Genomic DNA, 20,850 nt, shown 5'->3' with positions numbered 1-20,850 from the left:
TTAAAACTCAGCAGCTTGAAACAAACATTTATTAACTAATAGTTTCTGTTGGTCAGGGGTCTGGGCACAGCTTACCTGGGGCCTGGGGCTGGGAGTCTTAACAAGGCTGTGATCAAGGTGTCAGCCAGGGCTGTGACCATATCAGGGCCTGACAGACCTTCCAAAATCACTCAGGTGGTTTGGGGACGAATTCAGTTCCTTGTGGGTTGTTGGGCTGAGGGCCTCAGTTCCTCACTGCCTGTTGGCCAGAATCCTCCCTCAGTTCCTGGTCACATAGGCCTCTGCTGAGGTGAGCTCATAACATGGCAGGTGGCTTCCATCAGAGGAAGCGGGAGAGCAAGATGGAAGCGGCAACTCACGATCACAGTGATTTGCACCAAGTACCTACACACACAGTGCATTCTGTGTTTTGTTACTTTGTGATGCCTGGGACAGAAGGGAGGACAGCCTGGCTCTTTGTGGTGTGACTGGCACTACACCAGCCATCAGAGGAGATCACCATCTTTGAAGTGGATGCTTAGGCAATCAAAGCTCCAACCAGGCACCTAACCTTATAAAAAAGGAACAAACAAACAGACATTGTCAGTGCTTCCACTTCTAATGAACTATTAATTGAATCACTCTAATTTCATATATGTTTGAAATCTTCCATACAAAAAATGAAAAAGGCTGAGAGTGGTTTAAGCACATCTCATTACCTCAAGTCATAGCCAGAGAATTACTGTCCCACACAAATGGCCCTGCAGATATTTCTCTAAAGAAGATATGCAAATGGCCAACATGAAAAGGCATTCAACAGCATTGGTCATTGGGGAAATGCAAATCAAGACCACCATGAGTTATTACCTCATACCTGTTAGGATGGCTATGACTAAAAAAAGAAAAGTGTTGATAAGCATATGGAAACACCAGAACCTTGGAGTTTCCTCAAAAAGTTAAACATAGAATGAGCATATGACCCCACAATTCCATTCTCAGGTATATGCCCCCAAATTGGAAACAGGTATTTAGTCACCTGTTCATTTGTGTTCATAGCAGCACTCTTTACAGTAACATAAAGGTGGAAACCACCTAAATATCCATCAGTGGATGAATGGATAAGCAAATGGTGGTATGTACATGCAATGGGCTACGTTCAGCCATAAGGCGTGAAGGATACTAGGCTGGACAAACTTGAACAACATGCTAAGTGAAAGAAGCCAGACACAAAAGGTCACTTATTGTGCGATTCCATTTATATGAAATTTCTAGAATAGCCAAATCCAAAGCAGTAGAAAGTAGATTAGTGGTTGCCAAGGAGTAGGAGGAAATGGGAGTGATTACTTCATGGGTACAGGATATTTGGGGGTGATGGAAAAGTTCTGGTTGCACAATGGGGTGATTGCACTAAACACCAAGTTGTACACTTTGAAACAACTGTATGTTCTGTGAATTTCACCTCAGTGTTTTTAAAAACTGAGATCTCAATTACAGGGAAAAAGGGATCAGGTACAAATGGTAGAAATACAAAATGGTACAACCATTTTGGAAAAAAGTTTGGCAGTTTTCAGAAAGTTAAACATACACCCACTACATGACCCAGGGATTTCATGCCTACCTATTTATCCAAGAGAAATAAAGGCATATATCCACATCAAAATGCATGCATGTGTGTTAATGGTAGGTTTATTTGTAAAAACAGAAAAGTGGAAACCATGAAAAAGTCCATTAACAGGTGAATGGTTAAACAAATCATGGTGTATTCTATACAATGAAGTACTCAGCAATAAAAAGAAATGAAACATTGATACAATATGAGTGAATCTTAATTAAGGAAACCAGATAAAAACTACATTCTGTGTGGTCCCATTTTTATAAAAACTCTACAAAGTGTGAACATGATAGAAAATAGATCAGTGGTTGCCTGGGGATGGGGCTGGATCAGGAGGGAAGAAGTAATTCAGGAGATTTTGCGGATCATGATATATTATTTTAATTATGGTGATGGTTTTCATGGGTGCATACTCATTGCATGCTCATCCAATTGCATGCTTTAAATAGTTCAAAGTGTATCAGTTATATGTCAGTAAAACTTAAAAAAAAATGTTTTTCCCAGGTGGGGGAAGAAACTCAGCAGAGTAATACTCCATTATGTCTATATACCATATCTTTATCCATTCATCAGTTGATGGACACTTGGGCTGTTTGCTACTGTAGGGACATCTGGGTGGCTCAGTCAGTTAATAGTCTGACAAGCTCAGGTCATGATCTCACAGTTTGTGAGTTTGAGTCCCGCATCAGGCTCCTCTCTGGCAGTGGGGGGCCGGCTTCAGAGTCTCACTCTCTTTCTGCCCCTCCCCTGCTCATGCTTTCTCTTTCAAAATAAATAAATAAACTAAGAAATCTATATATTGGCTATTGTAGATACTGCTGTTATAAGCAAACCAAGAAAGACTCTTAACTATGGAGACCACATTGGTGGTTGCCAGAAGGGAAGTGGGGGGCAGGGGAGGGGGAGGAATGAAACAGGTGAAGGGATTAAGAGTACACTTATGATGAGTACGAAGTGATGCATAGAATTGTTGAATCACTATATTACACACTGATATTACACTGTATGTTAACTAACAGGAATTTAGATTAAAACTTTTTTAAAAAGCAGAAATAAATACAAGTAGATATGAAAAAAATAGAAAACTTAGAAATAGAAGAAGATCATTGAGAGGAAAAATTCTTCAAAAAGCTGAGTTCAAGTTTAAACTAGTTTCATCTCCAGCACCCAGTGATTTAATCAATTGTGGCCACATAATGGAAACTTTGCAAAATCACACAATTTACGGGGCTTGGAAAGCTTCTACCAGAAGAGAGCACAGTTATATACAGAGATTTTTTTAAGAACAACTATTAAATACTGAAAATAAATTAGCCAATTCCAAAATAAATCTAACATAGATATAAACGAGAGTAAAAATAATTGGGAGAAATATCCAGAGACGCAGAAAGACTTTGCCCTCAGGTAGAAGTTGCACACAAGTAGAGAAACTACTGATAAATCAAGGATAAAGAAAAAAAAATCTTAAATATCTACCAGGGAAACAGACAATTTTTCAAAAAAATTAATAAAAATGACAGTAGATCTCTCATCAGCAAAACGGAGGAGTAATAACATGAGTAAATGCCTTCAAAATGCAGAGAGATCATGGTAATTGGTAGCTCCCAGTAGATTCTATACACAGGTAAAACTCTTAGGGGGGAAAAGCACAAGAATATTTGCACATCTACATATAATATGAAATCTTAGTACTTACAGAGGCTTGTTGAAAATTTAAAAATCTAAACAGCATTTTTTCAACAAGAAGAAAAACTCATTTAGTCAGAAACAGGTTCCCAATATCTGCGAAATCTGAACATTACTTGGCAGGATTTAGGGTTGGCCCTCGGATGGCAGAGCAAGTGACCACTTGTGCTATTTGTCATGTGGCCCTCCATTTCCTTGCCGTCCCATGGGACCAGGTGCATGGGGACCTGACAACAAGCACATCCTCTCTGAATCCCTTTGGGCTCGTCGCATCCTTTCTGCTTATTCTGTGGAAGTATGACAAGCCAGCCTTGCACCTGCATAAGTGATCCCGGTGGCCTTGTGAGCCACTAAGCTGCTTGTTGGGGACTGCTTGACAGTGGGTGATGGAGAATGACTGACAGTTACTGTAGCTATGATTCTAGGTACCTGGGGCTCACGCACAGGTGACAGCCAGTGGAGCTGAGACGACTGCAGTGCGGGACACATGGGGGTTGGACCCAGGCATGTGCTTTATTTTCCACTCCCACTGGTGACAAAACAAGAAAAGTTTGCATTTAGATGGCAAAGACACAATTACCTTTACTATCCTGCCCTGGTGCTATGCCCACCCCTCCTGTCTATTGTAACAAAGTCTGAGGGAGGCTGTTCATCCTTAAATGCTCCAGATCATCATGTTGGTTCACGACGCCCTGCTAATGGGATCTGGTGATCGGGCAATAGGAAGCACTCTAGATTACCGTCTTATTAAGACAAGCAAGTTTTCCTGACAGTGGGAGATAAATTTAAGTTCAGCAGCACTGTCAAATAGTTGGGAGTGCCTAGGAGTCCAACATTCTGGAGCATGTGGGGAGGCCATGGGAAAGCGAGAGATAAGGTGCTGCATTTTTTACTATCCAGAAGGGAAGAGATGTTAGGGCGAGCGTCTCAGGATTTGGAGGCAACATGTTTCACTTGGGGACATGCAGTGCTCATCCACTTACTAGGTAATCCATAAGGCTCCCAGTTTGGAATGGAACTCAAAGTAAGAAAGGTCTCTGCAAAAGGAGCGAACTGCCCTGGTTCTTGGTCCTTATGCCCCAGTACAGCCCCAGCATATCAGGGGTGCCTGTCACAGACAAGTGCTGTGTCCACTGGTAAAATGTACAGGAGAGTCCGTGCTGACCATATGGAGTAAGATTATGCCTTTCTCCTTTTCTTTCTTTCTTTTTTAATATTTCCTATATATATATATATATATATTTTTTTTTTGAGATAGAGAAACAGAGTATGAGCAGGGGGAGGGCAGAGAAAGAGAGGGAGATATAGAATCTGAAGCAGGCTCCAGGCTCTGAGCTGTCAGCATGCAGGGCTTGAACTCACAAACCATGAGATCATGACCTGAGCTACAGTCAGATACTTAACCAACTGAGCCACCCAGGCACCCCACCTTTCTCCTTTTCTGCTGTCCACTACTTTCCACTTTAAAAGTTGCTCCTGCAAGTGCCTGGCTGGCTTAGTTGGTGGAGTGTGTGACTCTTGATCTCGGGGTTGTGAATTCAAGCCCCACACTGGGTGTGGAGATCACTTAAAAAATAAATTAACAATAAAATTGAAAAAATAAAAGTTGTTTCTGCTTTCTATGAACACTGCAAGAGACTAGATCCCTGGTCATGGAACAAGTAAACTGAACTTCTTATGAATTAGGTATAATGTGATTCAGTGAATCACAAAATTGCATATGAAATAAGTATAAGTTGATTTGACATATAAAAGTTTGGGCCAAAGCAGTTCTGAAACATACAAGTGAAGTTCATGGACTGGGAGCTCAGATAATCATGGTTCCCTCTCCTACTCCTTTACCTTCTCTCCCTCAGTTCACACCTACAGCCTCATGGGGGAAGTTTCCCTATGACCAGCCAAGAGTAAACGAAAAAAAATTCAGGACTTGATTTATAGACCAATCTCCAGGATTTGCCAGCACCAGCTGCAGTGGTCAGTTGGATGGTCTCTGAAACAAGAGTACTGAAAAGAAACACCCCTAGTGGACAGAACTTGTGTGGGACATCTTATTGGACACCTTGTGTGAAGGAGAGGTGGCCTGAGATACAGATCTACAGTGATTCGTGGGCAGTGGCCAAGAATTTGCCTCTGCTGATCAAGGCCTTGGAAAAAACAGACTTGAAAAGTTGTTGGCTAGTAGGTTGCGGTGGTGGAGTTGGGGCGGTGGTATGAGGATCAATCTCACGGGGTAGGCAGACTATGAAGACAGTCATCATCACGCAAATGCCCAGCAGACGCAGCTACATCAGGGGGAATTCTCCATAATCATAATCCTGTGGATGTTACTCAGCTTCTTGCCCAGCCTCCTCCATATTCACTGTGACCAGGCACAGAATGGCTATGGCAGGAGAGACGGCTCTGTGTGGAGTAAACATCAGGACATTCTGCTCACCAAGGCTGATCTGGCTACCACCTCTGCAGTGCGCCCAACCTTCCAGCAGTAGAGGTTGACATTGGGTCTTTGATATGAAAATATTCCATGGTGACAGGCTGACTGTATTGGACCTCTCCTATCATGGGAGAGGGGAGGGAAGGTGCTACCTCATTCACTGGGGTAGACATGATCTGAGCATGGATTTGACTTCCCTGCCCACAGATCTTCTCCCAGCACAACCATTTGTGAACATCCAAACCTTATGGGTTTGGGATGCTGCCACACACAGTGTTGTATCTTCAATAAACGGAGCTGCTTACCTCAAAGCTGGAGTGCACAGATCTGGGAACCTGAGGCAAAAGGTAGGCCCCTTTCATGACTACATATAGAATCCACTTGCAGAATTTTTGTTTCCTGTTTTTTCTTGGTGGGTTTGGAGGTCTTGGTGCCTCTGTATTGGCTTGAGAATCAGGCTTCAGATCGGGGCAGCTGGTACAATTCCTACACCCTTGTTAGAGGTACGTCTGGATGAAAGAAGAAATAATGTCTTTTTCAGAACTGAACACAAAGTTCTCATTTCCCTGATAGGCTTGTCATGGTTCACATGGTTATCTACCAATAGGTCAGTGTAGATGAGATTGACTTTCTGGCTTTGACCTATTTACAGATGATATTCGTCATGAATCCATTGGTCGAGTCAACTCTGCAGAATTACATGGTGTGAGAAATGGAGAAGGATCATTTTTCAGTGAGTAGCTGAGATGCCTTTCACCTGTAGGTACCTACTCTAGTCTCTGACTCACTTTTAATTCCTACAAAATGACACCACCTATGGTCCCCTCTTCAAATCATCTATTTCTAGGTGCTGTGTCTAGCTACATGAGCAACGTGCTTTCTGGAATGTTCATTCTACACTTCTACACATATTTCTAATCTTCATAGGCCATAGCTCAAAATTCCTATAATACCTTTGACATACTCTGTCCTTTAAACATTGCATCTGTACTTCATGGCATTCAAATTTATCTTTTATATTTATTTGTGTGAATATTTTATTAATGTCTGGCTCCTCTGTTAGGCTGTGAGCTTTATGAGGCCAGTGACTGCATATGTTTTGTTCACAAATTAATCCTGTCTCTACAGGGGCCTGCATATGTTCAAACCCATTAAATACATGTGGCTTTTGTATATTAATTATACCCCAATAAAGCTGTTAAAAAATAAAAATGAAAACATTTACCTTTGAAAGCCTTGGAAATAGCTGGGTCATATTAAGGGCTCAAGAATATATATACAGTATATAGTTTTAAGTAGGCTCCACATTCACCCAGCATGGAGCACATACTGGGCTCGAACTCACAACCCTGAGACTTGAGCTGAGATTGAGAGTCAGATGCTTAACCAACTGAGCCACCCAGGCACCCCAAGAATATTTTTAGATGAATACATACAGAAGTAAAATAATATGAAAGGTTGAGAAAGACATATATTTAGAATGAGTCAGGAATTAAGGAAGAAATGCAAGGAAACAGATGAATTATCAGGTTCTACAAATTACAATATCAAGGCATGTAGCTCAGAGAAATAATCCAAAGGAGGGTGACACAGCTCAGAGCTCCTCAGACAGGAGTAGACTGGCTACAGCCAAGAGCAGCTCTTGGATTCTCATGGTGGAACCAGAAAGGTAGAAAATCCCTTCCTTGCCTTTCTGACTTCATGATGTAACTAGTCATACTGTAAATGGCAAGATTGTGATGTAGGATAATGCAAATGAGAAATGATGTTTGTGCCTTCGAGAACTAGGAATTTTGGAAATTTTGAGACGTATTAATTCTTGGTCAATTATATGTCCTACAAATATCTTCTCCTGGTTTGCAACTTGTTTTGTTTTGTTTTTTTGTTTTTTGACCCTGTTTATGGTATCTTTTATCAACTTTTTTCTTTAGTTTTTTTTTTTAATTTTTTTTTAATGTTTTTATTTATTTCTCGGAGAGAGAGAGAGACAGCGTGAGCAGGGGAGGGTCAGAGAGAGAGGGAGTCATAGACTGAAACAGGCTCCAGGCTCTGAGCTGGCAGTCAGCACAGAGCCCGACGCGGGGCTCGAACCCACGAACCGCTAGATCATGACCTAAGTGAAAGTCGGACGCTTAACCGACTAAGCCACCCAGGCGCCCCAGTATCTTTTATCAACTTTTAAACATTATAGAAAATGTGAAATATAAACAAAATCAGAAAGGATGGTGTAATATCAGAAAGAAATAAAGATATAAATTGATAAAATATAATGAAAATCCTTAGTTCTTGTTTAGTTCTTTGTCTGTTTGTTTTTAGAGAGAGAGAAAGGGAGAGCACTTGCTCACACACACGAGTCGGGGAGGGGCAGAGGGAGAGAGAATCTTAAGCAGGCTCCCCACTCAGCTTGGAGCCTGATGTGGGGCTTTGTCTCATGACTGTGAGATCTTGACCTAAGCCAAAATTAAGAGTCAGACGCTTAACTGACTGAGCCACCCAGGCACTCCGAAAACCCTTAGTTCTAATTTGAATTTGAATTGTTAGTATAAACTCATATGTATTTTTAAGAAGATTTTTTTTTGTTTTTTGATAAAGAATGCTTTGAAAAAATTACAAACCCAATAGTATTGAATTTTTCTAGCACCCGGACTGTGGTCCGTACAAAACCATTTTTACTAAATGGACCCAAGGCTTCTTGGTGAAATGACTGACTGCAAGTCTGGGGCAGGAAAAGTAGATGAACTTGGAACTTCTTATGCAAAGAAGTGTGGATGCTATGCTATCAAATACTATGAGGGTCATGTCAAAGGACCCAGAAACCAAAATAAATAGACTTCTATATACCAGAGACAGGATAGTTTGATCATCAGGAAGGATAGAAAAATGTAATATATTAAAATACATTAAATATGTTTAAGTCTATGAATTCATAAGGATACAAAAATAACTCTTTAGTCACTTTGGATAGTGCTAGGAAACAAAATAAAAGATGAAAACCAAAAGTGTCCCAGACTACTTGCTAGGGATGTATGGACACCCTTTTAAAAGGCATTATCAGTCAGTCACAATGTAGGTGCTTTACTCTGGGCCAGATTCAAACAGACAAGTTGGAAATATATACAACAATCTGGAAAATACGACCATTTGATACTTTATGATATATCTAATTAATGTTAAATTTTTGGGTGTGATAATTGTGATTATGTTTAAAAGGGAAAATTCTTATATTGAATGGAAACATTGACTTTTACTGATGAAGTAAACTATTTATTTATTTATTTATCTACTTATTTATTTTGAGAGAGAAAGTGTGAGCAAGGGAGGGACAGAGAGAAGAGAGCGAGAATTCCAAGCAGGATCTATACTGCCAGTGTGGGGACTGATGCAGGGCTCGAACTCATGAACCATGAGATCATGACCTCAGCCAAAGTTGGATACTTAACAGACTGAGCCATCCCGGTGCCCCTGATGAAGTAACTTATCAATGATACTTGTTTCAGCATAAGATGGGAAAGTAGTGGGTATAAATGAAGTGAGATTAGTCATGAATTGATGATTTCTGAAGCAGGGTAATGAGTACATAGCCAATATATGACTATCCCTTCTATTTTGGTTTATATAATAAGAAGCTTAAAAGTTGGAGAAAGATACCATGAACAGGGTAAAAAACAAGCTGCAAGCTGGGAAAAAATATTTGTAGTATATGTAACTGGCAAGTGATTAATATACAGAATACCAAATGGACTCCTAATATAAAACTACAAACAATCCAATAGGAAAATGGGCAAAAGATATGAACAGACTATTCAGAGAAAAAGAAACAAGAATCTTAAATGTGCATTTGAAAATATATTTGTCCTCATTATTAATCAAGGAAATACAAAGTTAAAAATAAAATAAAGTACAATTTCTTCACCAGATTGGAGAAATTTTTAAACATTGATCATAGTGTTGGCTAGAATGAAAACTCTTACACACTGCAAGTGCAAGAAGTAAATGTCTAGAACAATTTGAAAAACAATTTAGTATAAACTAATATAAATAAACACAGGCATAATTTAGGAATAAGCAAATTCTCTCAATGGTATACACCCTAGAGAAAATATTACATATGTGACCAGGAAACACCTAGAGTAATATTCAGAGGAGACTTGTTACATGCACATGGTCAGGAGATAGGATAAAGACATTTTGTTATATTCATATGATGCCATTCTCTGGAAATACTGATGAACTATAGCTTCATGTATCAAGGATATTCTCAAAACAGAAGACTTAGCAGAGGAACCAACCACCAAAAATGAATATAGAATTATCTACAGCAATCTTGAGAAAGAAAAGCAAAGCTGGAGACATCACAATTTCAGACTTCAAGCCATATTATGAAGCTATAGTCATCAAGGCAATATGGTACTGACACAAAAACAGACACTTAGATCAAAGGAGCAGAATAGAAAACCCAGAAATTGACCCACAACTATAGGGTCAACTAATCTTGACAAAGCAGAAAAGAAGTATCCAATAGAAAAAAGACAGTCTCTTCAACAAATGGTGCTGGGAAAACTGGACAGCAACATGCAGAAAAATGAACCTGGACCACTTCTTACACCACACACAAAAAATAAGTTCAAAATGGATGAAATACCTAAATGTGAGACAGGTAACCATCAAAATCCTAGAGGAGAACATAGGCGGCAATCTCTTTGACCTCGGCCAGAGCAACTTCTTACTAGACACATCACCAGAGTCAGGGAAACAAAAGCATAAATGAACTCTTGGGACATCATCAAGAATTATTTACATATATAAGCTGTGAAGGGAACTAAATATCTTAATGATATATTCATATACATATGTGGCAACAACTTTAAAATGAAAAGCAAGGAAGTAATTATAATAATCAAGATAGCAATTCATTTGGGAGAAGCTTTTTGGTTTTAGAATTTTATTTTGTTTGTTTTTTGTTTTTTGGTTCAATGCATTTAGAGAAAGATACATTCAAATATATGAATAGACTCCTATTTTCTTTTATAGGCTGAGAGGTGGTTTTAATAGGGTTAATTCTATTTAATATAATAATAATTATTATTCTTTAACATCTTATTTCCCAAATTAAGAAATAAAAATGGAAACAGAGATCCCTTGGAATTTACTTTAGAACATTTGTAAGGACATCACAAAATTGATATTTTTCATGAGATACTATGGCCTAACAAAGTATTATATAATTAGTCTAAAAAGTTTTTCTTTCATATGCAAGTAGTGGTTCCTCTGGTAATTTAACAGACTAGAAATACAGAAGAACTTTCCACTCCTAAAATTTTATCAGCCATGTATAAAGCAACCTTTCAAAAAATGTAGAACAGTTTACAAAATAGTATGGGAAATCCTCAGGGGGCTAAAATGAAGAGGGACCTGAAATTGAGAAGCTGGGGTTCCTCTTGAGTCATTTACTGAACCTGGAAACATGGATCTCAACAGCTATGCAGAGACAGGAGACAATATCACGAATCCACATAAGGCAGAAAGGAGGAAGAAGGACTCCTACATGAAGCCTGGCTTCAGAAGGATTGCCATCTTTAGCAAAAATTTGAGCTAAGAGAATCTCGTAAAGGAATTTAACAATGAAATTACTCAGCCACTTCATTGGCTTCTTTTTGGGAACAAAATCTTGCTTTCATGTTGGCTTGGGGTTCAAATTTATCCCCATGTATAGAGTCCAGAAAAATCTAAACAGATGAACCTGAAAATTCCCCAGACTTTTTTCCATATATTGGAGGAAGAAAATTTAAATGCTCTCTGGATAAGTATATCTCAACTAAGATGTTCAGTTTCCCTATGAATTACACGTTGCCAAATATAAAACTATAATTTAAATTTTAAAAATGCTAAGAATAGCCCTCAAGAACTAAGTGGAATTATATTTGCATGGATATCAGATATTGTTTATTAGGTAGAATAAAACATTTAAAAATGCTTAAGGACATATAAAAGTTAATAAAATATGAACAAAATATATAACTATAAAATACTACCAGGCAGATTAAAATAAAACTCTTAGGAACAAAAAATAAATAAACTAAATATAATACACTATTAATGGATGTGTGAAACAGCAGTTTAAACACACCTGAAGAGAGAATTAGTAGACTAGAATACTGGACTGAAGAGACTGTTCAGGGTATAGTTCATAGAGTGTAGAGATGGAAAATATGAAAAATATTAGGGGATACAGAGAATAAAACAATAAGGTTTAATGCACACTGAATTGGAACTTCACAAATCATGAGTAGGGAAAAGGACAAGTATCTGAAGCAATGAAGACATAGAACTTCCCAGAGAGGATAATCACATACATGGATTGAGGCTCAATAAGATACATATAGCAATAGCATATTAAGACACAATATGAATGTAGAAAAGGAATGTAGGTACATTTTAGTGAAAATATAGAATATTTTAATACAAGAAATGAAAACCAAGAGTGGAGGGAATTTTCCTGAAAAGAAAAAGAAACAATCTTTCCTAAAAATAATTTTCATGAAGACAACTTAATCCTCAAAAAAGTGCCAAAATTATTTACAGTATGCTTTATAGCCATATATATATATTAAGATTCCCATGTTATGACAGAAAATTTATAATCCCATATTTAATCACTTTTTTCAGAGAGATAATTCTGTGAAATATAAGCTTGTTCTAATGAGAGTGGAAACATTTTTCTTTAAGATATTAGTATTGCTGTTTTGTTAAACACCAACCTTTTCTCTCCCACATGCTTTGTGGGATAATTTTTATTTGTTTCAGCAGTGATTAGCACCGAAGGACTACCCAGCCTCTGGCCACGAGCATCTGCATATATACTAGGATTGGGCCATTTATCCATGTCCTGTCCATGGAAAATGAAATTATGAAGTCCACACAGTGTATGATCACAAAACAACTCACCAACAGCAGAATCATCTGAGTGGTCCTTTCTTCTGGAAAGCTTCTTGGAGAGAGACTCTTGCTGTGAAGATACTACGGCTGCCGCTTATGTCTGCGTCAGAGAATGATCATGCATCCACTTGATGGGACCATATGACCCCTGAAGGTCTCTCTGAATGCCATCAGCATGAAAAACAGCCCCTGTGGAGGCATCTCATGGGACAAAAGGGACAGCGCTCAGTGAGGAGCCGAAGACTAGCCTGGGTCTCACTGGGCATGGCCACAGTACGGAGGAGCAGGCTGCTACAGATGGGTATGTTCAGGACCCATAAGAGGAGAAAGAAACACAGGATGGGATTTGGAGACTGAAGTTTGAATTTGGTGAAGCAGGAGGTGCTGAGGATGAAGGTGATGGCCTGAGGCACACTCAAGAGGCAGGTGGTACAAATGGAGAGTCCCCTCGGTACCTTGTTCAGGAAGACAGTCACTTCACATTTGAAGTCACTTTGGATATTCCGTGTCCCCTAAATGTCTGCAGACACGAACCCCATGGTGAGGAGTACCATTAATAACTATTATAGCTAAGTAGGTAATAGTCGGGTCAGTGAGCCTGGCCTTGGGTCCCACAAGGAAAGCTGAAATGTGGAGGAAAAGAAGTAAGATGCTTTCTGAGACCTCGATACCAGCTTGAGGGTAAAACATAACCGGAACGTCTGTTCATCTTCATGGGAATGTTAAAGCAAATAATGTTATTTCTGGAAGGAAAAACAAGAGACTCTGTGACAGTAGTGCTTTCACTGACATTCTGTGAATCATCACATACACATTTTCAATCTCTAGGATCATCATTTTAACCAAAATAATTCTATACGACTTGCTCTTATTCAAGCATTTGAGGGTCACCTCAAACACTCATTCCTCCCAGGCAATCATTTTTGCGGATCTCCCCTTCACCTCACGGTGGCACTAACCTCACACCCTGCTCTGTGAGCCTGCCCAGCCTCTCCTTTACAGCACACATTACCCTACTAAACGGAGAGCTTCTGTTTACTTTTCTATCTGTCCTGCAAATTCCTCAAGGGCAGAGATGCTGTCTTCTTTGTCTTTGGACCCACAGCACCTGGAACACTGCCGCTTACATAACAATTGTTCATTAAAGCTTGTTGATGCAAGTTTTGGACAAGGGGAAATAAGAATCTTCCTTCCGAGTAAGCAGTCCCAACAGGACTGTTCTCCCTGTTTATTTATAGAAGTGCAGAGTCGTGGAGGATTTAGTAGTTTGTACCCTAGAACCACATGGCCTTTGTTTAAACCCAGATTCCACCCCTGACCAGCTGGGTGAACATTATCTGCTCAGTTAACTACTTTTGTCTCAGTTAACATCACAAGTAACAGTACCTTCATCATAGCACTGTTGAAGGAATGTATAGGTCAGTATATGAAAAGCATTTAAAATCTTTAAAATTTTTTAAATGTTTATTTACATGAACGGAGGAGGGGCAGAGAGAGAGAGGGAGACCCAAAATCCAAAGCAGGGTCCAGGCTCTGATCTGTCAGCACAGAGCCCAATGCAGGGCTTGAACTCACAAACTGTGAGATCATGACCTGAGCTGAAGTCAGACACTTAACCAACTGAGCCACCCAGGTGCCCCTATATGAAAAGCATTTAGAAAATGTGTGACATATATGAAGCACTACAGAATTGATTCATTATTTATCACCACCTAACTTTGGCTTGAGAGAATTTTATATATACATATACACACATTATACATTATATATAATGTATGTATATACATATTATATATAATATGTGCAGTGAACATATAGTCATATTTCCCCTCAGAATCTCCATGTGAATAGTAAGAATGATGGAATAAATTATTCTAAATATCTACTATAACCATATAATTTTATCAATATGCAATTTTTAATGTTTATTCATTTTTGAGAGAGAGAGCATGAGCATGTGAGTGGTAGAGAAAGAAGGGGACAGAGGATCTGAAGGGGGCTCCGTGCTGACCACAGAGAGCCGGATGTAGGGGCTTGAACTCACGAACCGTGAGATCATGACCTGAGCCAAAGTCTGATGTTCAACCGACTGAGCAGGTGCCCCTATCAGTATGCATTTCTAATGGAAGCCAGAGGTAATGGGAGTCTGTGTCCTTGACATAATGCTCATGAAATCAATGCCAAACCCATGACAGAAATACAGAAAAACAATGGGCATGGTGAAGGAAGGCCAGATACCCCCTCTGTGAAATACACAAATGACACATGACTAGGAGAAGAGGAATGCTTACGTCTTTAGGAGGTGATGCTCTTCTTTGCCTGTCAAACTCTTCTATGGAATAGATCTTTATATTAAGAAAGAGAGATACCGTTGGGATAAGCAAATGAAGCTGACCTGATCAGAGGTGGAGCGAATAGTCTACTGGAATTTACTGCCCCAAGGCATTGCTCTGTGTTCTGTGAAGGAGGAGGAGGACAGCACTGCAGTGAGGAGACGGGAAACAGGAGGTGCCACAAGTACAATGCTAAGTTTAGCCGGAAGCCCAGACATCACGTCTGGAGGTGTCTTTGAAGCAAAGAACAAAGTGGGACTTTTATCATACAACCTGTCAATTCTCTTATATCTCAGCAGATAGCGTTACACACACATTCTCGTAACAGGTGAATGAAGTAGTCAATTTCTAGGATAACAAAGTATTTAAAATCTATATTCCAGGCATTGGTAACGGGATCAATCGAATTCAACCCATCACACTCTTCAGAACAGCAGGGAGAGGATACTCCAACATGAAGGACTTTGAGAACTAGGAGTTTTCTCAGTTGCTTGGCCACTATCTGAATCATACAGGATGTTCTGACATTCTTTACCTACACTGTTTCTGACACTGTATTCACTCATGCCCTGAGGGTCACTTCTCAAGAGTAGGAACCCATCCATGCCTTCGAGTCCCCTTCAATAAATCCGTCCGTGTGTCCCAAGATAACATTGTTAGATATTTGGGATGCAGGAAGGGAAGAGCCTCCATTATCATCTTCTCCTTCAAAATCAGTTACTGGAGAATATGCTTAATTTATATACACACCCCAAATTTAAAATCTGTGATATTCAAGGACTGGATTAAAATTCTGTTTGGCAAATATTTGAGGAAGAACGTTCTCAATGAGATCATCACTTGAAATTTGGGAGGAAGAAGAAGTGTAAAATCCTTTGGAAGACAGAATATTATTATTATTATTATTTTATTATTATTAAAAGAGAGGATGCATGCACATACTAGCAGGGGAGAGAGGCAGAGGGAGACAGTGAATCATTTTTTTTTAAGTTTTTTAATGTTTATTTATTTTTGAGAGAGAGAGACAGAGATGAGAGAGAACCGGGGAGGGAGAGAGAGAGAAGGAGACAGACCCTGAAGCAGGCTCCAGTGTCTAAGCTGTCAGCCCAGGAGCCGACATGGGGCTTGAACTCACAGGCAGTGAGATGACGACCTGAGCTGAAGTTAGATGCTTAACCAACTGAGCCACCCAGGTGCCCCGAGAAGACTCACTTTCTATTAACACTTTTGAAATGAGAAAGTTTGAGAAATGGAGCACAGATTAGTGATTCCCGAGGTTAAGGAGTGTGTGGGGGCAGAAGGTAAATGAGTTTGGCTATAAAATAGCCACATGAGGGATCCCTGTGGTGATGAAAATTTTCTGTATCTTGACAGAGTCAACGCCAATACCGTGGTTGTAATGTCCTATAATTTGCTAGATGTGACCATTGGGAGAATCTGGATAAATCGTGCATGGGATCCCTCTGTATTAACTTTTACAACTGCATGGGAATCTATGGTTAACTAGAAAAGATGTTTATATAGAAAATATATTCAGGTATCACAGCCTTATCCTTGAGATACGGAGACTATATTTTATATAGGTAATCAACACTTGAAAATTACTCAAATTGTGAAATGTATGACAGCTACTCTGTGGCCTGTAGAAGTTCTACTTTCCATGTAGAAAGTCGATTCCTGGCCCACAAGGAACACAATGATTTGTAGCACTTTTTTTTTTAATATTTTTATTTATTTCCAGGAGAGAGAGAGAGACAGCGTGAGCAGGGGAGGGTCAGAGAGAGAGGGAGATACAGGCTCTGAAATAGGCTCCAGGCACTGAGCTGGCAGTCATCACAGAGCCCGATGCGGGGCTTGAACCCACGAACCGGAGATCATGACCTAAGCGAAAGTCGGATGCTTAACCGACTAAGCCACCCAGGCGCCCCTGTAGCACTTTTTATTAAGCCAATATTCCTAGTAGTCAATAGTCTAGTTAGACATGTAATCATTTATTTTCCTGATCATTTAAAACAGGAAATTTATCTTTAATTTCTCTTTATTTCTTTGAATGGGTAGAAATTTTGTCTTTCAGCTTCCCTTCCTAATGAATGTAATAAAAACAAAAGTTGAGAGTTGTTCAATATGACGATATGTAACATTCTTCCTTTCATGGAGTGTTGACATTTGATTCCTCTATTGCTGGGGAAATCCTTTTAGTCAGCACCACACTGGTCCATTATGATGTGCTGCTCATTTGGTGCCCTGGAGGCTCAAAGATTAGATTTCCCAGTATGAGTCATGAAATGCCAAAGGTTCCTAGCTCTTTGCACACATTTGCATCCTATCTTGGAAAGGGCTGGGGCCACCAGTGTGCAGGGGTACACATTTATATCACATTTAAGGCCACTCTAAGGGCGAAAATGAAAAGAAACTGGCTCCAAATGGTTTTTCTGCCTTCACCTGGCAGGTATATTTTATATCTGGAGTATTTTATATCTTATTTAACCTGAAAGAGAGCTTGAAAGAGAGCTTGGAGGGAGATGTGAACTTGGAAATCATGGCATACATGACTATAAAACCTGGAAAGCGTGCACTCCATTTGAGAACTGACCTAAAGATGAGGGTGTCCAGCACGCACTGTAGAGGAAGGATGCTCAGAGTCACACTGAACTCATATAGGCACCAAGACTCCCTCACCGGCGTAGTGGCATTACAAAGTCTGAAATGGATTGTATTAATTTGATCCCATTAGTATTGTCACCATGATCATGACCCTTCTGATCCCTCCATGCAGATGTGGCAAGGGAAGTGATTAGAAAAGTCTTGAGCTCAGCTCTTCTCAGGTTGTTATTTTCCAGGAGAGAATCAAGTAAACTGAAGAGACAGGTAAAATGCTCCCACTGGGGACACCATGGTACTCTCCCCAGCCTGTCCCTGTCACCTTTCTACAGACATGAAAATTACAGGCCTGTGGAGAGATGAGCTAATGACATCCTCACCTTTAAATTGTGCAGATTGTCCTGATGTGCACAGATCGACCTACGTGTCCACCCGGGTAAGTACCTCTTTGTTCCCCAGACTCAGAATCAGTGCCCGGGCAGGGTCATAGGCAGGTGGTGGAAGCAGGCAAATTGGGTCTAATGATAGTGAAGTTTCTGGTAGCCTCTGGTGAACCATCCAGCTCTAACCATCTCCCATGGCTCAGAGGACAGTTTTCTCTGCCATGCACTGGGAAATATTATTAAAAATTTGTTGGTTTTTTAAATGTGAAATAATTAACTTTAGATACCCATTTATATCTCAGAATAAAATGTATTTCATTTACTTGCTGTCCATTCTTAAGTACATGTTGTATATCTAGTTATTTTGACTAAAACACTGCCAATTTGTATTCACACTGACATTCATCAGATTGGATGGTAAGTTTTAACTCCAAGTTTTAATTAAATATACTAATGGTTGCTTGTTTTGTCTTCAGAAAACAATTAGAGCTATTAATTTTTAATGTACTTTTTAGTACTTTGTGTAATTAAAAATAAATTAATACAAACAAAATGACCTCTAATTGTTTACAAAGAAATGAGGATTTTTTTATACACTCACCTTAAAAAGGAGTTTAATCCTAGATTCCAAAAATATCCAGAAGTATTTGCTTATGGAGACCTCCCTTGTCATAGCTTTAATTTCAAAAATTTCACATTAATGATGTCAGTACTTAAGCTTGCAATTCTAACAAGAATTTTTTAAAGAGGACAGTGACAATGAGTCTGTAATTACACTAAAAATGAAATAAAGTGAGTGACTTTTCTGTCTGGTGTCTAGGACATATGAATACAATCTCATGGAAACTGGCAAGGAGAAGGAGAAATAAACTATTACTTTTTGTATATAATTCATTGTAAAATACGCTTTCCCTTTTCATTGATAATGGATGTTCCAGAACCATTTAGGTGGGGGCAGAATTTAGGACCAGGTGAACCACATCTGGCTCTGATATCTGTTCATAGGTTTTAGAATATTTCTCCCAATCTGTATCTTATGCACTTATGGTGAACAAATATGCATCAATTATACTTTCTTATTAGTAAGAAACAAAGACTAGTGTTAAAGACAAAGTGAAAACTATTTAGCAAGAAAGCCAGACGTTGCTTTTGTTTCCTTATTTGGTTGACTGGAAAACAGATTCACAGACAGGACTGGTGGGCTTTCCAGGACTGACAGTCTAGTGTTCGTGATGAAGGGCTCTAGGCTTTCTGAGTTCTATACTTTGGAAAACTATTTTTTCTTCTGATTTTTCTCCGAACAGATTTAAAAGTCCTGGCACTACAATTTCCTGACTTATATCAGACAAACTAGACTTTAAAGTAAAGGCTGTAACAAGAGATGAAGAAGGGCATTATATAATAATTACAGGGTCTATCCATCAGGAAGAGCTAACAATTATAAATGTCTATGCACCGAATTCAGAACACCCAAATATACGAAACAATTAATCACAAACATAAACAATCTTATTGATAAGAATGCAGAGGATTTTAATACTCCACTTACAACAATGGATAGATCAACTAGACAGAAAATTACTAAAGAAACAATGGACTTGAATGACACATTGGACCAGATGGACTTGACAGATATATTTAGAACTCTACATCCTGAAGCTATGGAATTCACTTTCTTCTCTAGTGTTCATGGCATATTCTCCAAGATAGATCACATACTGGGTCATAAAGTTTCTCTCAATAAATATAAAAGAATTGAGATCATACCATGCACACTTTCAGATCACAATGCTATGAAACTTGAAATCACCCACAGGAAAAAGTCTGGAAAACCCCCAAAAACATGGAGATTAAAGAACACCCTACTAAAGAACGAATGGGTCAACCAGGCAATTAGAGAAGAAATTAAAAAATATATGGAAACAAATGAAAATAAAAATACAACAATCCAAACTCTATGGGATGCAGCAAAGGCAGTCCGAAGAGGAAAATACATTGCAATCCAGGCCTATCTCAAGAAACTAGAATAAGCACAAATTCAAAATCTAATAGCACACCTAAAGGAACTAGAAGCAGAGCAGCAAGAGCACGCCAAACCTAGCAGAAGAGAAATAATAAAGATCAAGGCAAAAATAAACAATATAGAATCCAAAAAAGTATTTGAACAGATCAATGAAACCAAGAGTCGTTTTTTTGAAAAAATAAACAAAATTGATAAACCTCTAGCCAGGCTTCTCAAAAAGAAGAGGTTAATCACCCAAATAGAGAAAATCATGAATGAAAATGGATTTATTACAACCAATCCCTCAGAAATACAAGCAATTATCAGGGAATACTATGAAAAATTATATGCCAACAAACTGGACAACCTAGAAGAAATGGACAAATCCCTAAACACACACACTACCAAAACTCAAACAGGAAGAGACAGAAAATCTGAACAGATCCATAACTAGATTGGGTCTAACTAGATTGAATCAGTTATCCAAAATCTCCCAATAAATAAGAGCCCTAACCAGATAGCTTCACTGGGGAATTCTAACAGACATTTAAATCAGAGTTAATACCATTCTTTTCAAACTGTCCCAAAAAACAGAAATGAAAGGAAAACTTCCAGACTCATTCTATGAAGCCAGTTTGATTCCCAAACCAGACAGAGACCCAGCAAAAAGAGAGAACTACAGGTCAATATCCCTGATGAATATGGATGCAAAAATCCTCAACAAGATACTAGCAAATTTAATTTGACAGCATATAAAAAGAATTATCCAGCATGATCAAGTGGGATTCATTCCTGGGGTGGAGGGTTGGTTCAATATTCATAAATCAATCAATGTGATACATCACATTAACAAAAGAAAGGATAAGAACTATATGATCCTGTCAATA

This window comes from Hyaena hyaena, unplaced genomic scaffold (genome assembly GCF_003009895.1).
Source record: "Hyaena hyaena isolate Hyena2069 unplaced genomic scaffold, ASM300989v1 scaffold_501, whole genome shotgun sequence".
Classification (NCBI taxonomy): domain Eukaryota; kingdom Metazoa; phylum Chordata; class Mammalia; order Carnivora; family Hyaenidae; genus Hyaena; species Hyaena hyaena.
The sequence above is the reverse complement of the archived record's forward strand: the minus strand, read 5'-3'. Positions refer to the sequence as shown.